Source organism: Cnephaeus nilssonii, assembly GCF_951640355.1.
Source record: "Cnephaeus nilssonii genome assembly, chromosome: 16".
Lineage (NCBI taxonomy): Eukaryota > Metazoa > Chordata > Mammalia > Chiroptera > Vespertilionidae > Cnephaeus > Cnephaeus nilssonii.
Window position 1 is genome coordinate 40739143 of NC_137087.1, and position 22542 is coordinate 40761684.

The window sequence follows — 22542 nt, forward strand, 5'->3', positions numbered from 1 at the left end:
GGTGAAGGAGAAGCGAACGCACGCACCTTGATGGCGGAGAAAGAGCCAAACATGATTTCTTATGTGCCCCCAGCCTCCACCAAATATTTGAAGCTGACCCTCAACTACAGAAATGGGACTTAGAGGTCTTAAGAGTAATTCATTCTCTTTTCTGGTGCTTGGTTTAGAAATGGGCAGAGACCATTGTGTTGTCTGACTTTCCCTCACATTGTTGGCTTCTCAAGCCACAGAATAACACTTACATGATTATCCCAGAAACAGTCTAAAACTCTATAATAATTCCTATGCCCCCCTCTTGGTTCTAACTGAAAGTACAAACCTCATCAGACATACTATAAATATCACTGAGATTTCTCTAGTTACATTATCTTATACTTGCCCACCCCAAAATTTGAACACTATTCTGTCCATTCACACACTTTAAAAACATCTTTAAATTATAGCTTATTTTCATCATTCATAACTCAAAATGCATTTAATACTATTTATACATTTGGAAGGATGGTATGCTTCATCACCTTACGAATACTCAAAAATTGAATAAAGATATCAAACATTTTTCAACTTTTGTTAAAATGAAAATCTCTACATATGAAACAGTGTTCCTATATTTTGGGCAGTTTAAAAAATAAAACCAGTTCAATTCCTTGTTAAGTTTATATGCCAGCATTCACATTTTTACTATACCTCTTCAAGGAAGAAAATATACTCCACTCTTGATAATCAAAATAGTGAGCCGAAAAGATGTTGGGAAAGAACAACTACTGTTCTTGCACTTCTGAATGTAAAAAACATTAGCAAACAATTATGGAACTGTTGATACTATTATATTTCATGCCAAATTCAAGTCAAACACATTTTTTAAAAAAATGTTGTATTTGAAATGAAGATTTAATTTATTCAGCAAATATTTACTGAGCATATACTACATACTAGGCATTGTTCTGGGTATTGGGATTCAGAGTTGAAAAAGAAAGGGTACACATATAATACCTTAAAAAAATTGAAGAAAAAAAAAAAGAAAGGCATGATTTATACTTTTCCACTGCCAAGAAGCTTATATTTTATCTTGAATCATTTACATCTCATGCTTCTTCTACCAACGTTTTCAGTTATATGAAAGGAAGGGTTCTAGAACATGGCTCTAGTTTGGGGATGATGGGAAAGGAACTTAATCCCTCTTTGACTCAGTTTTCCATCTGTAAAACAGTGAGTTTAATAGACCTAACTGATATTACAGTAAATATTAAGTGAGGTAATGTGTGTATCAGACTAACACAGAAACTGGCCTATGGTAAATGCTCCATAAAAATTAACTATTTGAGATCCAACTTTATATTTGGTGGGAAATAATTTAAAGTGATCATTAATTATTCCACATATATGAAGCCCACATCCAGTTATTTGACTAAAATACTGGAAAACTAAATAGACTGGTCAAATATTTGAACTGATTAATAAAAATTTCCATCTTAACAAGTTTTGTCCAGGTCCATATGGTATTGTGCCAAGACCTACCTGCAAGAAAACATACAAAAAGAATCAAGGCTATCCATGACCACCAAGTTATTAAGAACTCTTATGTGTACAAATGCATTTATAAACACAATCTTAAATAACACATCAACAAGAAAAACGATTTAAAATATATGAACAGGTCATTTTTTTTTGCTTTCTTTAAAATATTATTATAACTGGTATATCTCAATGCTAGTACAAGAACCACAAGTTTTGGAGGTTAAAATGTACCACAGGGAGACATGATTTGGCCAGAAGAGTAGTGATTGACATATTACTTTATATATCATAAAGCACTTCTTCAGCCATTACCAACTCAGTGCTTTATATATAGTATATAGTTGTATATGCAAATCCCAGGTGCTTTTTGTTCAAACAATGGAATATTCTCAGAAGGGATAAATGTCTAGATTTCTTATTTTCTTTTTTTAGCCTTTCTAGGTGAGCTCTTCTAATTCTGAGTTTAGGTAAAAATCCAAATTATAACACACCATGTTATGTAGAGTCAACCTGCTTTAAATATTAGTTCCCATATTTTTGTTTCTATAAAAAGTAATGTTCTAAATCTGTATTACATATTGTCACACTTAAAAAGTAATTTTTAACTACCAGGATATGTTAATGCATCAACTCACATTTTTTCCTTTCACCCAATGACAAAACTTACAGGATACCCTGCAGTGAGGAAAACGAACTAAAATTAATATATCTATATCTAAAATTATTGGATTTTCAGACACGTCTGGCAGTTAAAGCCTTATGAGGTACAATTCTGGCGTCTTCAAGTTTCATTATAACGACTGTACAGTAGCTAAGCTCAACAACTAGTTGAATATTTTAAATATTAGCCTATTTCCTCATACCAGTTAATTTAAAAAGAATGCGTCTGGTAAAATCTCACCATTATCCAAATTTAAACCTTAAAAGAAAACCCACCACATGAATTAAAATGGGAGCTTTCTCTATTAATTCCGAAAATTAAAACTAACATTATCAGTTTGCTTTGGGATTTTTAAAAAAAACCAACTACATTCTGCACTAGACAAATCCTAGGTGTTTTCCAGGATCAAAATCTACTGGTTGAGTCAAGTTTGGTTGGCTGGGAGGGGCCCTATGAGGAGCCTCTCAGGCGAAAAGACCAGGGACCAGGGCTGCATTGCGCGGCAGCTCCAGCTGCACTTAGTGGGGCTTCCCTTCCCGGGATACTCGGCCCCACCTCTCGGTCCGAGCTGCCCGCCCCTTCCTCCTAAGCCAGCTATGGTAAGCCCGACCACTTCCGGGGCTGAGGGGAGTGACCGGAACAAAAGCCTGGCGCACCAGGAAGGTCCGGGTAGGAAGCGAGCCCCACCCTGCCAAGAGGAGCCACTGCTTGAGGAAAACTTGGCGGCAAGTTAACAGGAAGCGAGGGGACGCGGTCCTAGGACCATTTAGGGCACATAGATGCCCAGCAGTCTCATCTTTTGCCCTTTGGAGAGGCTTTCTTGAAGCCCCACATTCTGAGGGCTTTCCGGGCAATTCGTGGCTCTGCCTTCGTTGCTTCCCCTCACTGATGGCAGCCATGATAATTGCATCCGGGTATTCGAGGAGCCGCGATCGGTTCTCCCGGAAGTGACGCGAGCGCGGAGGGACCTGCAGTTTGGCCGAGGGAGACTGAAGTGAAGGCGCTCCCGGAAGCAGGGCCGGTAGGGTCGCTGGCGGTGGCTGGGGAAGGTCGGGGTTTGAGGACAACCAACTCGTTATAATCCGTGTTTCCATGTCAGGCATTGTGCTTAACAGAAGCACTGCCATTGCCATGTAGTCCCTTTTCCACAACAGTCCCAGGAAGGAGAAATTTCCACTTTCCAAACGGAGAAACAGGTTAAGAAAGAGCCTGTGATTTTTCTTCAGAGTATGTAATATTTGGAACTGGTCCAACCCCGTCAGTCGGGCTGCAGAACCTGTGCTTTCAACCTCCTCTGTGGTGCTTCCATTTGGAAAAAATCCAAACCCCTGGTGCCACTACTGCAAGGGCTGTTCACCTTCAGCTCAGCATCCCGTTGCCCAGGAAGAGGGGCCAGGCCACAGTCACTGTGCTCTTTACGTTGGTCACAAGACCAAACTTGGTGCCTGAGTCACTTTCCCTAGCATATGGACCGGAAATCTCACTTGGTCTCCTGCCCTTGACTCTGCACGTGCAGGGCTCTTTCATTGCGGCGCAGGTTAGCCAAGGAGGCTGGCACTGGCTGTTGAGCTCTAACTCCTGTTAGATAGACACTTGTAAATTCAGGACTGTTCAGACAACTCGAGGCTGTCACCATCATAAAATAGACTTTGGCCTTAACTAAGGACTGACAATTATCTTGGACTTTATACCAAATCAGTTGTTTCTTCTGGTTTCCTTCTCTAAAGAATCTGACTGAGAACCAATCATTTAATCTTATGTCTCCATTAACCAGCCCTCAAATAACGTGGGAATAGCTGCTAAGCTCATAGTTTTGTAAAAACAAGTTATGCGTAGAAAAAAGCACTAACAAATACATCAAAATTAACGTTGGTAATATTTAAAGAGGGACCATTTAATATTTTTATTTCCATATCTGCTATAATATATTTTTAATATTGAAAAGTATTAAAGACGATAAAACATTCTTAATTGCCTGCCATTATAGTGAAGAGAAAGGCATGGTGTCACATTTTGACAAATGGCAGTCCTTGATACAACTTACATAGAGGAATCCTGTTTGGAATGCATTGGGTTTTTTTGTTGGTTTCAAATTTCTGCAAGAGAAGTTGGGAAATACAGTTTAGGGTCAACAATCCTCATAAGAAAAATGAAGCAAATGAGTAAAACTTGCTGTTTTTCATACACTTTTGTATACAAATATATGACAATCAAAAGTTTTTCTTCTAAAAAAAAAGGGGGGGGGGAAGAGGATTTGGGGCACTTGAAATTCAGGAGAACAAGTATAGAGAGCTATTTTTACTTTACCTTTTTTGGGTTACAGCTTTAAGCACTTTATTCAAAATAACATCTTCATTCTCTATTCTATCCCTATTTTATATGGTGCTGCTTATATTTATGACCTTTGACATTTTAAAAAGTTACAAAGTATTGGTTAAGCAGAAAAGATATCTTCTTACATCATTCTTACAGAGATAGGAACCCAAGTAGTTAGTTGTAAGACACTAGATTAATACTTTAAGAGTGAAGTGTAATTATTTCTTGGCCTTTTGGCTAAGATCAAATGTAAAAATAAAATGCTGTTAAAATAAATAAAAGAATTGGATGACTATGTTCACAGAATTGGATACCCATCACATCTACTCGAATCCCTCAAGAAGGAATAGTTGGTTTTTTAATTCTATGAGGCCTTTAGTAGTTGGAATGAGGTTCAGCTGTGAGTGGCTCCAAAAAACAGTTATTTAAACTGAGATAGATTTATTTTTTCTTTCAAGAAATCTGGCTGAATTCATTTTGGGATTGGTATGGCTCAGGCCTCTGCTATCTTATTGCCCCACTATGTGTTGCTTCTATTTTCCAAAGTCACTTTATGGTCCAGGATGGTTACAAGAGCACTATGCATTCCAGTGAACAGGAAAGATGAAAGGATTCAAAGAATAGAATACCTCTTCCATTTAAGGACATTTCCAACGGCTGTACACAAATTTCTGCAAGACAGGTTGGGAAAGATACTTTTTTGTTTTTTTTCTAGTAAGCCAGTACCCAGCTAAAATATTTGAGATTTTATTACTCTAGAACAGAAGTAAGAAAATTGGCCCATGAGCCAGCCACCTATTTTTAAAAATAACAGTTTTTTTTTATTTTTTATTTATTTATTTATTTATTTTAATTACTATATTGATTAAGGTATCACATATTTGTCATCAACCCCCTCCCCCCGTTCCCTTCCCAAAAAAATAACAGTTTTTTGAACACAGCCCTGCCCATTTTACCTATTGTCATGGCTACATGTTTTCTTTAAAACATCTTTATTGACATATAATTCACATGCCATATAATTCACTCATTTAAAGCATACAATTCAGTGGCTTTTAGTATATTCAAAGACTCATGCACCACAATCAGTTTAGAACATTTTCCTTGCCATGAAAAGAAACCCCAAACTCCTTAGCTGTTGTCCTTGAACCCTCCATGTCCCCCCACATCCAAGACCTAGGCAACCACTAATCTACATTCTGTCTCTATAGATTTGCCTATTTTAGACTTTTCATATAAAATGGAATCATACAATATGTGGTCTTTTGTGGCTTCTTTCACTTGGCATAATGATTTCAAGGCTCATTTTAGTTGTAGCATATATTGGTATGGCCAAATAATATTCCATTGTAAGAATATACAGCATATTGTTTGTCTCTTCATCAGTTGATGGAGACTTGGGTTGTTTCCATCTTTTGGCTATTGTGAATAATGCTTCTATAAACATTTGCCTACAAGTTTTTGTGTGGATATATGTTTTCATTTTTTGGGGAGGGGAATGTAGCTTGGAGTCAAATTGCTAGGTCATATGGTAACCCTATGTTTAACCATTTGAGAGATTGCTAAACCCCTTCCTCACCCTATTTGTTAACCTACATTAGACTGGAACATGAGAAAACAATAATCCTTTATTTAAGACACTGAAATAAAGCAAACAAGCCAGCAGTCTACTCTGATTAATACATGAACAGTGTTAAAACATTGCCTTATGGATTTTGATGAGACTGATTTGGGCCAAAATATCCACCATTTAAAGAGAGAAATGTGATTAAGATTTAACCAAGGACCATCCAGTGTGGCTCAGTGGTTGAGCATCGACCTATGAACCAGGAGGTCACGGTTCAATTCCTGATCAGGGCACATGCCCGGGTTGCAGGCTCGATCCCCTGTGTGGGGCATGCAGGAAACATCAATGATTCTCTCTCATCATTGATGTTTCTATCTCTTTTTCCCTCTCCTTTCCTCTCTGAAATAATATATACTTAAAAAAAAGATTTAACCAAGGTTTATTGAGAAAAGATATAATACTACAGCTATTGGCAGCATTCTTTATTCAGAATACATACTAGTTACAAATCAAGTTTGTAGAAGGCCTCCCAACAATGATCAAAATGATCTATTACCTACAGATTGTGTGAACATAAAGACATGGATGATCTAGAACACAGTCAGTTTCCCTGATGACAGTGTAAAAGTTTTCACCGTGTATGTTTGCTACTAGAATCTCGCATCATTTACATTATTCTAAAGGTATTCTGTTGAGGCAAGAGAACTTGGAATACCAGCTTGCCACATACGTGGTTCTTTACAAACTATCTCCCTTACTATTTCCTCCTTCACTTAGAACAAACTATTGGTAAGTGTATGGCTCTTTGAATGGTTCTAATAAGGCTTTGATGAGGCTGAAGGAGACAGAAACATAGCAGTGAGGTAGAGTGAAGCATAGCAGTGAGGTAGAGTGAAGCATAGCAGTGAGGTAGAGTGAAGCTGACATGCAAAGAGAAGCTAAGATAAAAGGCTCATGGAAGGAGATCTGAAAATTTTGATATGTCTGTTTCTGAGACCCATTATCATTCCTGTCCATTCAGTAGTCATTTCCTTTTCATTAAAAATCTGCCATATCTTAGTATTTTTCAAATAAATTAATATTTTCAGACTAATTTGCTTGCTTGAAACAAAAGGAAAGACTCAAGCATACATGACTGTTACAAAAATATAGAAAAAATTATTAAGCAAGAAGTGGGCAGGTTTTCCCCTCATTATACTGAGTTAACTACTCTTAACAATTTGCTTAATATCTTCCCATATTTTTTATAGGTATGTTACACATATGAAATCATATCACCTTATAATGTACTCCCATTTACGTTTCACTGTTTTACTAAGCAATGTGTTGTGGAATTCTTTTTATATTAAAACATATAAAATGTACTTCATATTTTTAGTAGGTACATAATATTCTATTATATGGTTGTGCACAATTTAACTAATTTCCTATTGATGGATATTTGAAGATGTTCCCAATTTCATGGTATTACAAAACAAAGATAAAATTCTTTTATTTATTAATTCAGCAAAAATTATTATGCCCATACTATGTGCCAGGCATTTTTCTAGGCAGAGTTATTTCTTAAGTGTTTATTTGTGGGGAGGGGAAGAAATAAACAAGAAAAATAAATACACGTGAACTAAGTAATTTCACCTAGTGATAAGTTCTGTGAAGATAACAAAACAAAGATTTGATAGAGTGAAAACTGTGGATATAGAATTTCTTTCGATGGGGCATCTGGGCAACTATCCATTTTTGCCTTTTTCTGTAACAATAGAAGTCTCAAATTTAGTGGGGCAAAGGGCTGCAAAAAATAAGATTCAGCCCTTTGCAGTTAGGTCATGTGACTTAGTTCTAGCTAATGAGACATGAGCAGAAGAGATGTGTGCAAATCTAAAGTCATACTCTTAAAAGGAAGAGTTGTGCCTTTTCCTTCTCCCTCTCCCTTCCTTACTAACTGGAATCAAGATACAGTGGTGCATCACCTTTGGCCATAAGTAGCAAACTAGAAATGACCGAGCAATGAAACAGAAAGAATTTGGTTCCCTGACACTGTAAGTCTCCATACAAATCCTACATTGCTTAAACCTAGATTGTTACATGAGAGAGAAATGCTATCAACTATAGGCTGCTGTATTTGTGGCTATCTATAACAGTAGCTGAACTTATAACCTAATGAATACAACCTACTTCATTGAATTGTAGTAAATATTAAATGAGATAATGTAAAAGTACCTAGTAGAGGGATGTAATAAATGTGTACTGAAGTAACTTACCTTAAAGTCTCAAAACAAGCCATGGCAAATTTTAAAATTTAATTCAATTTCTTTTTCTCTGTTCTTTGTGCATCTAATAAACACTTACTGAGCACCTACTATGTGCCAACTACTGTGCTTGCCCCTAGGTACAGAATGGGGAACATATATAATGATATATAGTAATAAAATACTCACAGTGAAAAGTACAGGTGTTTACTCTCCAGTTGAGATGGAGGAATATGTCTGATGTTACTGGGTAGCAATGAGTTGCAGCCAGAAGATAAGATACTCAGGTACCCAGATTGGCAACCCATCTTTGCCCTACTGCCCTTTGTATAACAAAGATCACAACCCTGAGCAACTTGTTTTCATCTCCCAGTCAAGAAGGCTGCACTGAGGACTAGCAGGAAATCACAACTATAAAGATGAATTCATAGTCATTTATCACTAGTCATTTATGGATTGCAAACTCTGAAAGAAAGAAAATAGGAAAATTCACACAATGAAACAACTTACAATTAATAAGCTAATATTTTCAGATAAGAGGGTATTTGATACATAAAGCAAGAACAAATAATTTTTCAATAATAATTAAAATTTTAGAAATGAAATATATAATTGTTGAAACTAAAACCTCAGTACATGGGCTAAAGAGCAGAGTAGACATAGCTGAAGATTGGTGTGTTGATAACTAAGTTGGTATGTTGAGCAGCGGAAAGAGAATCATCATACCTAATAAAATGGTAATATGCAAATTACCATCACTCCGCTACGCCCACGATTTGGCCGGCTGGAGGCGCAGGGGGCGGGACTCAGGGTGGCCGATTGGCTGGCGGTAGGAGCGGGGGGCGGGGACTCGTAAGTCCCCGCCCCCCGCTCCTCCCGCCGGCTTAAAAGGCTGGCGCTGCTTAGGCCGGCGCTGCGGAAGACGCTGGTGGCGGAACTCGGGGTGGCCGATTGCGTGGCTGCTGGCACCAGTTTTCCGCCATCAGCAGTTTTCCTCTGGCCACCCGCCGATCGGAGCGCCTCCCCGATCGGAGTTCCTCTCGGGGTGGCCGATTGTGCTGGCGGGAGGCGCTCTGATTGGCGGGGGGCCAGAGGAAAATTGCTGCTGGTGGATAACTGGTGCCGGCAGCCAGGTGAAGGAAAAGTCTATTGCACGAAACTTCGTGCAACGGGCTCCTAGTAAGAAGATAAGAATAGCTAATCTTACGTAGTGCTTACTATGTTCAAGGCATTGTTCTAAGCTCTTTACAGATTTAAAACTCATATAATTCTCATAACAAGCTTTTCAGGAATGTGCTATTGTTATTCATATTGTACTGATGAGAAATGTAAGGCACAGAAAGGATTAATAACTCACCCAAGGTCACACATCTAGTAATAGGAGAGCCAGGATTTGAATGCAGGGTTTGGTTCCAGAGTCTATCTTTTAAACAGTAAGGCTATACTGGAATAATAGAATGTTTAAATGAAATATTGAGAGACATAAAGGATCAATCCAGGAGGAGAGAATACAGAGATGGAGAAGAAATAACAAATGAAAGGCATGAATTCCTGCTGGCCAGGTAGCTTAGCTAGTTAGAGTATCATTCTGATCCGCCAAGGTTGTTGGTTTGTTCTTCGGTCAGGGCACATACAAGAAGCAACCAATGAATGCATAAAATAAAGTAAATTGAACAATAAATATAAGTCTCAATCTCTCATATCAATAAAATGTTTTTAAAAAAAGATAATAATTCTTAAATTAGAAGTATCCTTCCTAGTAGGATAAATAAGACATATTAAACATATTATAGTGAAGCTTGGACAAATTGTAGTGAAATTTTAGAACAACAAGGATGAAGAGACAATTCTAAGAAAGTAGATCTTAATTGTATCCACCCCACCCCAAAGTACTTTGTGAGGTGATAAATATGTTAATTTGTTTCATTGAGGTAAACATTCCACAATGCATACATATATCAAAACTAGAGGCCTGGTGCATGGATTCGTGCACCGGTGAAGTACCTCGGCCTGGCCTACGGGGATCAGGCTGAAACCGGCAGTCCGACATCTCCTGAGAGGTCCTGGATTGCAAGAGGGCGCAGGCCAGGCTGAGGGACCCCATGGGTCCCTCTGAGATTCATCAGTCTGTTCCATGTTTCCATGCCTATGGTTTCCACTCCTGTGTTGAACGTCTGCCCTCTGGTGGTCAGTGCATGTCATAGCTACCAGCCGGTCGGCTGGTCGCTTAGGCTTTTATATCTATAGATATGTCATACACCTTAAATATATACAATTTTCAGTTGTCAATTATACTTCAGTAAAACTTGAAAAAAAAAAAAGAGGCAATCTAAAAAGTTATCGGAGATAACCTACAAAAGGAATGAGACTCATTGAAGTCAAATTCTCACCAGCAATATTGGATGCAAGAAAAAAAATGCAGCAATATCTTCAAAATGTTAAGAAAAGAACTTTGAACCCAGTAATCAATTGCTAGCCAAAGCACCTTTCAAATTAAATGATGAAAAAAAGAATATTTTAAGACATCCCAAAGACTAAAAAATTGATCAGCCACAGATCTTCTGTGAGCATGTTGTCAAAGGAGCACTTCTGGAAAGAAGAAGCAATGAAATACAAGAAAAAAGGTGGACATGCAATTAGTAAAATTTATTAAGTAAATATTGTTTACAAAATGCTTCTTAATATCAGTCTGGCATATATATTCTAAGTGATATTGATGTCAGTTTGTATTTTCCAAAAAACGAACCTAGGAATACTTTCAGTCCTATATGCTTTTCCAGAAACTTGTTACTCTCCATCAAGAGGTATAATCTATTTCCCTTTGACGTTAGGTAGAGTTTTGACTGCTCTGACCAATAGAATGCACAGATGTGATGCTTGCGATATGACTTTTGAGGATACAGTGTCAGCCTCACTGTCTCTTATTGGGAAGTTTGCTCTGGCAAAACCAGCCACCATGCTGTGAGGAAGCCCAAACTAGTTTACAAAGAGAGGCCAAACAGAGAGAGCCATGTGAAAAGGAAGTGCACCTCCCAGCCAGCATCCACCACTAGACTTCTGGGTGAATGAATCATCAGATAATTTCAGTACCCAGCCTTTGAGTCTTCCAACTGAGAGGACAAACATTATAAAACAGAGAAGTCATCTTCTTTGTGTCCTGTTTGATTTTCTGACCCACAAAATCCATAAGTGTAACAATAGGTTGTTTTATAATATTAAGCTCTGAGGGTTCCCCTCTCCCCAGTCATAGAACCTGAAACAGATATCAATATTGTAAGTAGTATACACAGAAGATTGAAGGGAAGTAAAAGCATGATAAGTTTTTGTCATGTTTGGGGAATGAAATGAATATTGATTTAACTCTAGACATTATAGAAAATGGAGTAAGTGCTGTGGCTGGTGCGACTCGGTTGGTTGGAGCATCGTCCTGTACACAGAAAGGTCATGGTTTTGATGCCTGGCCAGGGCACGTACCTGGGCTGTGTGTTTGATTCCTGGTCGGGGAGCATACAGGAGGCAACTGATCCATGTTTCTCTCTCCCTCTTCCTTCCTCTCTCTCTTAAATCAGTAAAAACATATCCTTAGGTGAGGATTAAAAAAGAAAATTTAAGAAAGTGTATGCAAGTGTATTTAAGAATAATTATTAAGTGAAAAGATGCAGATTCAATTTTTAAAAATTAACTTTATTTTGTCTATAAGAAACATCTGAAAATAATACTACATGAAAGGTTGAAAGTAAAGAGAGAAATAAATAGACCAGGAGACATAGTCTAGCAAACATATCAGGCAAAAGATAGTTTAAGTACAATTATTAAGAATAACGAGACAATTTCATAATGGTAAAAGTAAAAATACATCATCAAATCATGAACTTCGCTTTGTCTAACTTGATAACTCAACATGCATACAGAAAAATGATATAATTAAGGGAAGAAATAGGCAATTTCAAGCCAAAGATGAAGATTTAAGATACTCTCCTTCAGAAAATGATGACTCATACAGAAAAAAAGATTATAAAAATGTATATCTAAACCTACATGTAAATTTAAATACATATATGTAATACTTTACATCCAACATAGGAAATATGTTCTTTTGAAGCATGCACAGAATATTTACAATAATTGATAAATATATTGAAACATGAATCTTCAACAAACATTTAAAAAATGGCAATATAGAAATAAAATTCTCTGAAAAACATGAAATAAAATTAGAAGCCAGTTGAAAAATTAATCTGGATAACAAAATCTTCACCTCTGAATAACTGAAAGTCCAAATAAGAAATCAAAATGAAAATTATGAAAAAAATGGAAATGAAATCATTACTAATACATAATTAGTGAGATGCAGTTAAAATGGGGCTAAGAGGGAAATTGATAGTCTTTATATATTAGAACACAAGAAAAATGAAAAAGAAATAAGCTAAGCATTTAATTCATAAAACTAAAATTAATACAGAGCAAACCCAGAGAGTGTGGAAGAAAATAATACATGTGAAAGTAAAATTTAATTGTTTAACAAGCAAAACAAGAGAAAAAGAAAGAATACCACTCCTTCCCTCCCTCCCTACCACTCTCTCTAAAAAATCAATGGGAAAAATATCCTCAGGTGAGGTTTAACAAAAAAACAATTATAATCACTATTAAAATTCCTACCCCATTCCCCCACCCCAGATAGGTTTATAGGTAGTTCTAACAAATTTTCAAAGAACAACTAATTACTATCTTATACAAACTGTTGAAAAGGTTCCTTAAAAAGAAAAAGAAATAAGACCCAATACTCATATGAAGCCATACAAAGTCATTGAAAAAATTATAGGTAAAATTAATACAGAGTAAACCCCGAGAATGTGGAAGAAAAGAATAAATATTATTATTTTGAACATGGGTGTAAACACACGATCAAAAAATGGAACCAACCCAGCGGGTGTGGCTCAGTTGTTGAGCGTCAACCTATGAACCAGAATGTCATGGTTTGATTCCTGATCAGGGTACATGCCGGGGTTGTGGGTTCTATCCTTGGTGGTGGGCATGCAGGAGGCAGCCAGTCAATGATTCTCTCCCATCACTGATGTTTCTCTCCCTCTCCCTTCCTCTCTGAAATCAGTTATATATATATATATATATATATATATATATATATATATATATATATACACACACACACACACACACACACACACACACACACACACACACACTAGAGGCCTGGTGCATGAAATTCGTGCACGGAGGGGGGGTGTTCCTCAGCCCAGCCTGCACCCTCTCCAATCTGGGACATCCCTCTCACAATCCAGGATTGCTGGCTCCCAACTGCTCGCCTGCCTGCCTTCCTGATTGCCTGATCACCCCCTAACCACTCCGCTGCCAGCCTGACTGATGCCTAACTGCTCCCCTGCCAGCCTGTTTGCCCCCAACTTCCCTCCTCTGCCGGCCTGGTCACCCCTAACTGCCCTCCCCTGCAGGGTTGATCGCCTCCAACTGCCCTCCCTTGCAGGCCTGGTCCCTCTCAACTGCCCTCCCTTGCAGGCCTGATGCTTCCCAACTGCCCTCCCCTGCTGACCATCTTGTGGTGGCCATCTTGTGTCCACATGGGGGCAGGATCTTTGACCACATGGGGGCAGCCATATTGTGTGTTGGAGTGATGGTCAATCTGCATATTACTCTTTTATTAGATAGGATAGAGGCCTGGTGCAGGGGTGGGGGCCAGCTGGTTTGCCCTGAAGGGTGTCCCGGATCAGGGTGGGGGTTCCCTTGGGGCATGGGGCAGCCTGAGCGAGGGGCCTGTGGTGGTTTGCAGGCCGGCCACGCCCCCTGGCGACCCAAGCGGAGACCCTGGTATCTGGAATTTATTTACCTTCTACAGTTGAAACTTTGTAGCCTGGAGTGGAGCCAAGCCTCCTGCTCGCTCCGTGGCCGGCAGCCATTTCTGTTGGGGTTAATTCACCTTCTATAATTGAAACTTTGTAGCCTGGAGTGGAGGCCTAGGCCGGCCAGGGCAGGTGGAAAGCTTGGCTTCCTCCGTTCCCGGGGGCAACCCTGGCCTGCTCTCTCCAGCTCTGTGGCTGGTGCCATTTCTATTTGGATTTGTTTACCTTCTATAATTGAAACTTTGTAGCTTGAGTGGAGGCTTAGGTCGGTAAGGGCAGGCGGAAAGCTTGGCTTCCTCTGTTGCCTGGGAAACCTTGCTCTCTGTGGCTGTAGCCATCTTGGTTGGGTTTATTTGCATACTCGCTCTGATTGGCTGGTGGGCGTGGCTGGTGGGTGTAGCAAAGTTAGGGTCAATTTGCATATTACTCTTTTACTAGGTAGGATTTATATGTGTGTGTGTGTGTATATATATATATATATATAGATAGATAGATAGATAGATAGATAGATACACATATAAATTGAATCAAGCAACACACTAAAACAATGTATCACGATCAAGTTTAAATCAGAACTTTAACAGTGGTTGAACTAAAGTTTTATCAATATAACTCACAATATTAACAAATCAAATTAATAGTATGACCATTTCAATGGTCAATGGATGAGGCAAAACTGATGATATTAAAAATGTATTCATTATTTAAAAAATAAACCTTTAGCAACCAAGATAAGAAAATTTTAAGTATCATAACTGATATCAATGAAAAGCCCATAAGAATATATTAATGACTAAATTTAGAAGCATTTTCTTCAAAGTTAGGACATAGTGTGAATATTTTCTATCACGCCTCTGACTCAAGATTCTACTGGAGACTCCAGCCATGTTGAGATTGTCTTCACATGCATTTAAGATTGTTCCAGGTCTTTCTGGATTGGTAGTGCCTTTCTTTTTATTGCTTAATAATATTCTATTGCATGGATGTACTACAGTTTGTTCATCAGTTTATTCACCCTTTGAGGGACATCTTGGTTGCTTCCAGTTTTGGGCAATTATGTATGAATAATTGTGTGGACATAACTTTTTAATTCATTTGGGCAAATACACAAGAGGGCAACTCCTGGATCATATGGTAAGACCATGTTTAGCTTTGTAAAGAACTGCAAAACAATCTTCTAAAGGGGCCGTACCATTTTCATTCCCACCAGCAAAAAGTGAGGGTTCCTGCTGCTCCACATCTTCTTCCGTCTTTGGTTTTTGTATTTCAGATATTCTAATAGGCATGTAGTGGTATATCATTGTTTTAATTTGCATTTCCCTAATGACATATGATGTTGAGAATCTTCTCAAATACGTATTTGCCATCTGTATATCATTTCTGGTGAGGTATTTGTTCATATTTTTAGCTCCCTTTTTTAAGTAAGTTGTTTTCTTACTGTTGAGTTTTAAGACTTCTTTATATATTTGAATAAAAGTCCTTTATTGAGATATTTTCTCCCAGAACATGGCCTCTTTTTTCATTCTTTAAATAGTGCATTTCACAGAGCAGAAGTTCTAAATTTTAATGAAGTCCAACTTACCAGTTTTTTCTTTAATGAATCATGCTTTTGGTGTTGTATATAAAAGTCAGTGTGAAACACAATGTCACCTAGATTTTCTCCTGTGTTATCTTCTAGAATATTTATAGTTTTGCATTTTGCACTTAGATATATGATCCATTTTGATGTGAAAGGTGTAAGGTCTACATCTTGATTATTTTTTCAGTCTTTCATTCATTTTTTTCCATGTGGATATCCTTTTGTTCCAGCACTGTTATTTAAAAGACTAACCTTTCTCCATTAAAGTGCCTTTGCTCCTTTAGCAACGATCAGTTGCATGTATCTATGTGTATCTATTTTGGGGTTATCTATTCTGTTCCATTGACCTATTTGTCTATTCTTTTACCAGTACGACACTGCTTCAAGTATGTGCCTTTATAGTAAGTCTTGAAGTCAAGTTGTGTCAATAGTCACATTATTTTCCTCTACAGTATTTTGTCAACTATTTTAGGTCTTTTGACTTTCCATGTAAACTTGAATTTGTTGATATCCACAAAATAACTTGATGGAATTTTTATTGGAATTGTATTAGCCTATAGATCAGGTTGGGAATGTTTTAATAATGATTATTGAATCTTAAGATGTTTAGATATTTGAAAGACCAAACATCTTAGTAATATTGCTGCTTCTTACCCATGAAGTGGGGCATCTCTCCATTTATTTAGATCCTCTTTGGTTTCTTTCATTAGATTTTGCAGTTTTCCACATGTAGTGCATTTCACAGAGCAGAATTTTAAAATTTTAATGAAGTATAACTTAATCAGTTTTTCCTTTCATGAATAATGCTTTTGGTATTGTATTTAAAAATCATTGTCAAACCCAGTTTTGTTAGATTTATTCCTAAATACTTCATTTTTGTGTGCCAATGTAAATAACATTGTTCATTTCAAACTTCAGTTGTTCATTGCTAGAATATAGGAAAGCAACTTAATTTTGTATATTAATGTGGTACCCTGAAACCTTGCTATAATCCCTTATTAGTTTTAGGAGTCTTTTTGATGTGGTTTCTAATTCTCTTGGTTTTGCTACACAGACAATCATGTCATCTGCAATCAAAAGAAAGTTGTGAACTTTTTCAGATTTTTGTCTTAAAAATGTCTTTATTTTGTCCTTGATGTTGATAGTTCTGCTTAGTATACAATTATAGGTTATCAGTATATCAGTATATTTTTCAGTCTTTTATCAGCAATGTGCTATTGTGCCCTTGAAAAATCATTACTCAATGTAATCATTGCTTTTAAAAAATATATAATATGCCTTTTTTTTTTTTGCTGCACTTAAGGTTTCTTCCCCCCCACCCCCCTCCTTTTTCTTCCCTTCCTTCTCTTCTTCTTCTCTCTCTATATCTTATTTTGGATTTTCTGGACTTTCTGAATATGAAATTTGGTTTCTTTTTTTCAATTATAGCAATTTTAAAAATTGATTGGGGGGGCAGAGAAAGAGAGATTGAGAGAGAGAGAGAGAGAGAGAGAGAGAGAGAGAGAGAGAGAAACATCAATTAGTTGCCCCTTGCACATACCCCAACCAGGAGTCAAACCGCCACCTTTTGGTGATGTGACTCAGATGTGACCAACTGAGTCACATCTGCCAGGGCCAATTATAGCCACTTTTTAAGAGGTTGTTTCTTCAAGTATTGACTCTCCAGTATTTTCCCTATCTTTTTTTCTGGAACTCTGATTAGATATTCTGGAATTATCACTCTTTCTTGTATCTTAGTTCTTTTTTATTGTTTTTATCTCTTTGACTTTTAAAGCTGCATTTAGTAACTATCTTCAGATCTGTCTTCCACTTTATCACTCCTTTATAAGTTTCCAATATGTAGTTTAATGCAATCCTTGAGTTTTAGTGTTCAATTACTATATTTTTATTTTCTAGAAATTCTGACTGGTAGTTGGTAAATTTCTCTGATCAGTTTTGATAAACTCTTGATTTCTTTTTTCCTGAGGGAATTTGTCAACTTTTAGAAGAGAGCACAGAAAAGCCATATCTTAGAAGTAAGGGCAAAAAAAATAAATCAACTTTAACAAAGCCTAAAACCAAGCCTAGATTACCATTAAGATGATCTATTTGTACCATACCTGTTTGCCAGAAGAAAACTTAACTGGCTCAGGAAAGAGATAGGTCATTAAAAATTTTACATTTTTTCAATACACACTGTCTGGCACCCAGGAAAAAATTATGAGGCATGCTAAAAAATGCCCAAATAACCAAAAGCTAGATTAAAAAGAGATGGTAAAAATATTCTTACAGGTGATTGATATATTGGAGCTATCAGATTGAACCACACTCAGCATGGTCAGATTCCGTGAGCCTGAGGAGGGGTAGTGAAGGATTAAAGAAGACAGACAAGAGACTACAGCTGGAGCCAGGTGGCTCTCTTGTGCCTCGATGAGGACACAGAGAGACCCAGCCTGCAAGCCAAAGTTTTATTTTATAGTCAGAGCACACAAAGCAAAACAAGGGAAGTGGTCAACATGTTTACAATGTTCTTGTGAGTTTCATCTTGTTTTGGCAGCACTTGTTGCACCTCCCATAGCCCATTAGCCACCTAAGAAGGAACTAAGGAGGACTATAAGGTCAAGCTTAATTATGCTAGGAGGGCTCTGCCTTCCAAGCTGGGACTTGTTTGTGGCCCTGCCACAGGTCAGTCCGAAGCTTAACCCTATAGCCGCTCCCTACATCAGATGATTTAAAATAAAAATAATTAATATAGTGAAGAAAATGGAGGAAAATATGGAGAATTTCAGCTGACACTTGGAGCCTATTAAAAAGATCAAATGGTTTTCATTAAATCTATATATTGCTTTGAGTAATATGGACATTTTAACTATGTTGATTCTTCTAATCCATGAATATAAATGGAAGATCTTCTATTTTTGTTGTGTCTTTTTCAATCTCTTTTAATAATACGTTGTAATTTTCAGTATATAGATCCTTCACATCCTTTTTAAACTTTATTCCTAGGTATTTTATGCTTTTGTTGCAATTGCAAAAGGAATTGTTTTTTTCCATTTCTTTTTCTAAATTTCATTGTTAGTACATAGGAATGCAGTAGATTTTTGTACATTGATTTTGTATTCTGCAACTTTATTGTATTTGTTTGTTGTTTCTAATAGTTATTTTTTTTTGGGGGGAGCACTTAGGTTTTCTATATAAATAACTATGTCATCTGCAAAAAGTGACAGTTTTACGTTTTCTTTCTCAGTTTGGAAGTCTTTTCTTTCTCTTGCCTGATTGCTCTGGCTAGAACTTCCAGTATTATGTTGAATAAGAGTGGTGAGAATGGACATCTTTTCTTGTTCCTGATCTTAGAGGAAAAGCTTTGAGTTTTTCACCATTGAGTATGATATTAACTGAAGGTTTGTTATAGCTCTTTATTATGTTGAGATACTTTCCTTCTATACCCATTCTATTATTTTAATTATAAATGGATGTTGTATCTTATCAAATGCTTTTTCTGCATTGATTGATATGATAATATGATTTTTATCCTTTATTTTGTTAATGTGGTGTCTTATATTGACCAATTTGCATATGTTGAATCATCCTTGTGCCCTTTGAATAAATACCACCTGATCGTGATATATTATTTTATTTTTTAAAAATATATTTTATTGATTTTTTACAGAGAGGAAGGGAGAGGGATAGAGAGTTAGAAACATTGATGAGAGAGAAACATTGACCAGCTGCCTCCTGCACACTTCCTACTGGGGATATGCCCGCAATTAAGGTACATGCCCTTGACCGGAATCGAACCTGGGACCTCTCAGTCCGCAGGCCGCTCTATCCACTGAGCCAAACCAGTCAGGGGCGATAAGTTATTTTTTTTAATGTATTGTTGTATTTGATTTGCTAGTATTTTGTTCAGGATTTTTGCATCTGTATTTATCAGATATATTGAGCTGTAGTTTTCTTTTTTGTGTGTTATCCTTGCCAGGTTTTGGTATCAGGGTTATCTTGGCCTCATCGGGGTGAAAGCTGAGGGGCAGCTTTCTTCCAGACAGAAGTGCTGGCACTTTGATGAGCCCTCCCTCTCCACAGAACTGGCAGGGTGACACCATATCTGAGACTCCATAAATCTGGCTCACATTATTGCTCTGACCTGGTGATTCCCCTAAGCCTCACCCTATCCAACTTCCAGGCCCACCCAAGCTGGTTCCAGTGGCTTTTTCACACAAATGGCCTGTCTTGGGTCATGCTTCAGATTTTCCTAAATTCTCTCAAACGAGCAGCATTGGCCTCAGCGTGCCCTGTATCTCTTGCTAAATGGCTCCAGTCACAGCACTAGCAGCAGGTGACCTTGGTTTGAAGCTTGGCCTCACCTGGTTACCTCTGAGCTCAGCCCACATAGAAGCCATCTGCAGATCGCTTTGTATGTAGCTCATGCTGTGTGAACCTGGGCAGAACACAGGTGGCAGCTGATCTTGGCCTGCACCTCCAAGGAGGTCCCAGAACTAGTGCACCCAATAGATAGCTTCAGACCACATCATCCAACCCTGTCCACAAGTGATACACTCAAGGGGAAGATGCAGCTATTACAGAGCCCTGCTGAAGTAAGTCCTGCTGCGTGCGGTGGGCCTGGGCACAACTGATCCTCCACAGTGGTCAGAGGTTGGTGGTCAGTGGTTGCAGCCAGTTCTTACAACTGATAGGCCTGGGGGTAAGTCCCTCCTATTGATATGACAACAGTAATCAAAGCTCAACTACAACAGGAAGGTTATATACAGCCCACACAGGGGTACACCTCAAGTGCCCTGCTTGGGTGATTGGGGAGGCTGTCCCACTTGACCATACAGAACACCTAGTACATTAGGCCACTCTACCATGGCTGGGAGACACAGTAGCTCTACCTAATACAGAAAAAAAAAAGAAAAGAATGTAATATAATTGGGGACAGGGAAAGGTACCCAAAATTATTTAAGTCCAATATAGTTTATATAGTGTAAATGTTCTTCACAGTTGACTATAGTATCCACTGAAAGAGCTAAGAGTAACTCTATATTTAATACAAATTTAACAAAAATAACAGTAAATCCAGAGTCTTGATCATCCAGGAAGTATTATGAACTGCAAGGAAACTGGAAGAGATGCCTACCTAAAAAAAATATTTCCCATCACCTATTGTAGCATCTGAAATCCCAGCTTTGTAATTGCTTTGTTGAATTATTAAATCTTTCAGAGGTTTAAAATTCTCCCATTGAACTGGTGACTCCTTGAGGGATCATGCCTTTTTTTTTATGGCACAGTTTCTGGAACAGAATGATGTTCAAGAAAGTGTCTGCTGAATAGATATTAAATTAAAAAAAACACACCTCACCACATTGCAGCCTAGCTGGTGTGGCTCAGTGGTTGAGCATTGACCACATGGTTCGATTCCAGGTCAGGGCACATCATGCCCAGGTTGTAGGCTTGATCTCCAGCAGGGAGTGTGCAGGAGACAGCTGATTGATGTTGATGCACTGATGTTTCTACCTCTCCCTCTCCCTCTCTCTCTAAAATCAATAAAAGCATATTTAAAAATATGCAAAGGACATTGGGAAGGATAATACTTGAAGTTTATGTTCAACTGACAGATTGGAGAATCAATCTATAATATTCTTTTTTGTTTAATATTTTTTTATTGATTTCAGAGAGGAAGGTAGAGGGAGAAAGAGATAGAAACATCAATGATGAGAGAATTACTGGTTAGCTGCCTCCTGAATGCTCCCCACTTGAGACCGAGCCTGCAACCCAGGCATGTGCCCTTGACCAGAATCAAACCCAGGACCCTTCAGTCCACAGGCCAACTCTATCCACTGAGCCAAACCGGCTAGGGCTATAATATTCTTTTTTAAAAATTAAATCTTTATTGTTGCAAGTATTACATATCTCCCCTTTTCCCCACATTGACCCCTTCTAGCCCGCCCCTGCCCCTATCCCCCACCCCAGGCCTTCACCACCTTATTATTTATGTCCATGGATTATGCATATATGCATACAAATTCTTTGGTTGATCACTTCCTACCCACCATCCTCCCTCCCTTCCCTCTGAGATTCCACAGTCTGTTCTATGCTTCTGTGTCTCTGGATCTATTTTGTTCATCAGATTCCACATGAGTGAGATCATGTGATCCTTGTTTTTCTCTGACTGGCTTATTTTGCTTAGCGTAAAGCATAATACTCTCCAGGTTCCTCTATGCTGTCTCAAAGGGTAAGAGAACCTTCTTTGTTACTGATGCATAGTATTCCATGGTATAAAAGTACCACAGCTTTTTTATCCACTCTTCTACTGATGGGCACTTGAGTTGTTTCCAGATCTAAGCTATTGTAACCTATAATATTCTTGACCAAGCAGTGTGACCACTTGAAGCTAGATCACCCAGGCTCTTTGTATCTCTCTTTTTCCCATTCTGGCACTTGATTATATTGTTGGAGGTAGGGAATCTGGACTTAAGTTGAGAGATCAGCAAAAAGGAGAGAGCCATGTTTAAGAGACTCTTGCTGTTAAAATTAATGTCATTTAAATCTTTATGATTATAACAGTTACCATTTATATAATGTTTATGATATACTAAGCCAGTGGTCGGCAAACTCATTAGTCAACAGAACCAAATATCAACAGTACAACGATTGAAATTTCTTTGGAGAGCCAAATTTTTTAAACTTAAACTTCTTCTAACGCCACTTCTTCAAAATAGACTCGCCTAGGCCATGGTATTTTGTGGAAGAGCCACACTCAAGGGGCCAAAGAGCCACATGTGGCTTACGAGCCGCAGTTTGCC

General features: G+C 37.9%; 1 protein-coding gene across 1 annotated transcript in view; it reads left to right on the forward strand.

Moving 5' to 3' along the window:
* Nucleotides 1–2903: 2903 nt before the first annotated feature.
* Nucleotides 2904–22542, forward strand: part of ZNF518A (zinc finger protein 518A) — a 78886-nt gene continuing 59247 nt past the window's right edge. Inside the window, exon 1 of the mRNA XM_079794133.1 lies at nucleotides 2904–3200. The gene's annotated coding sequence lies outside the window, so the exon portion shown is untranslated. The remainder of the gene's footprint in view (nucleotides 3201–22542) is intronic.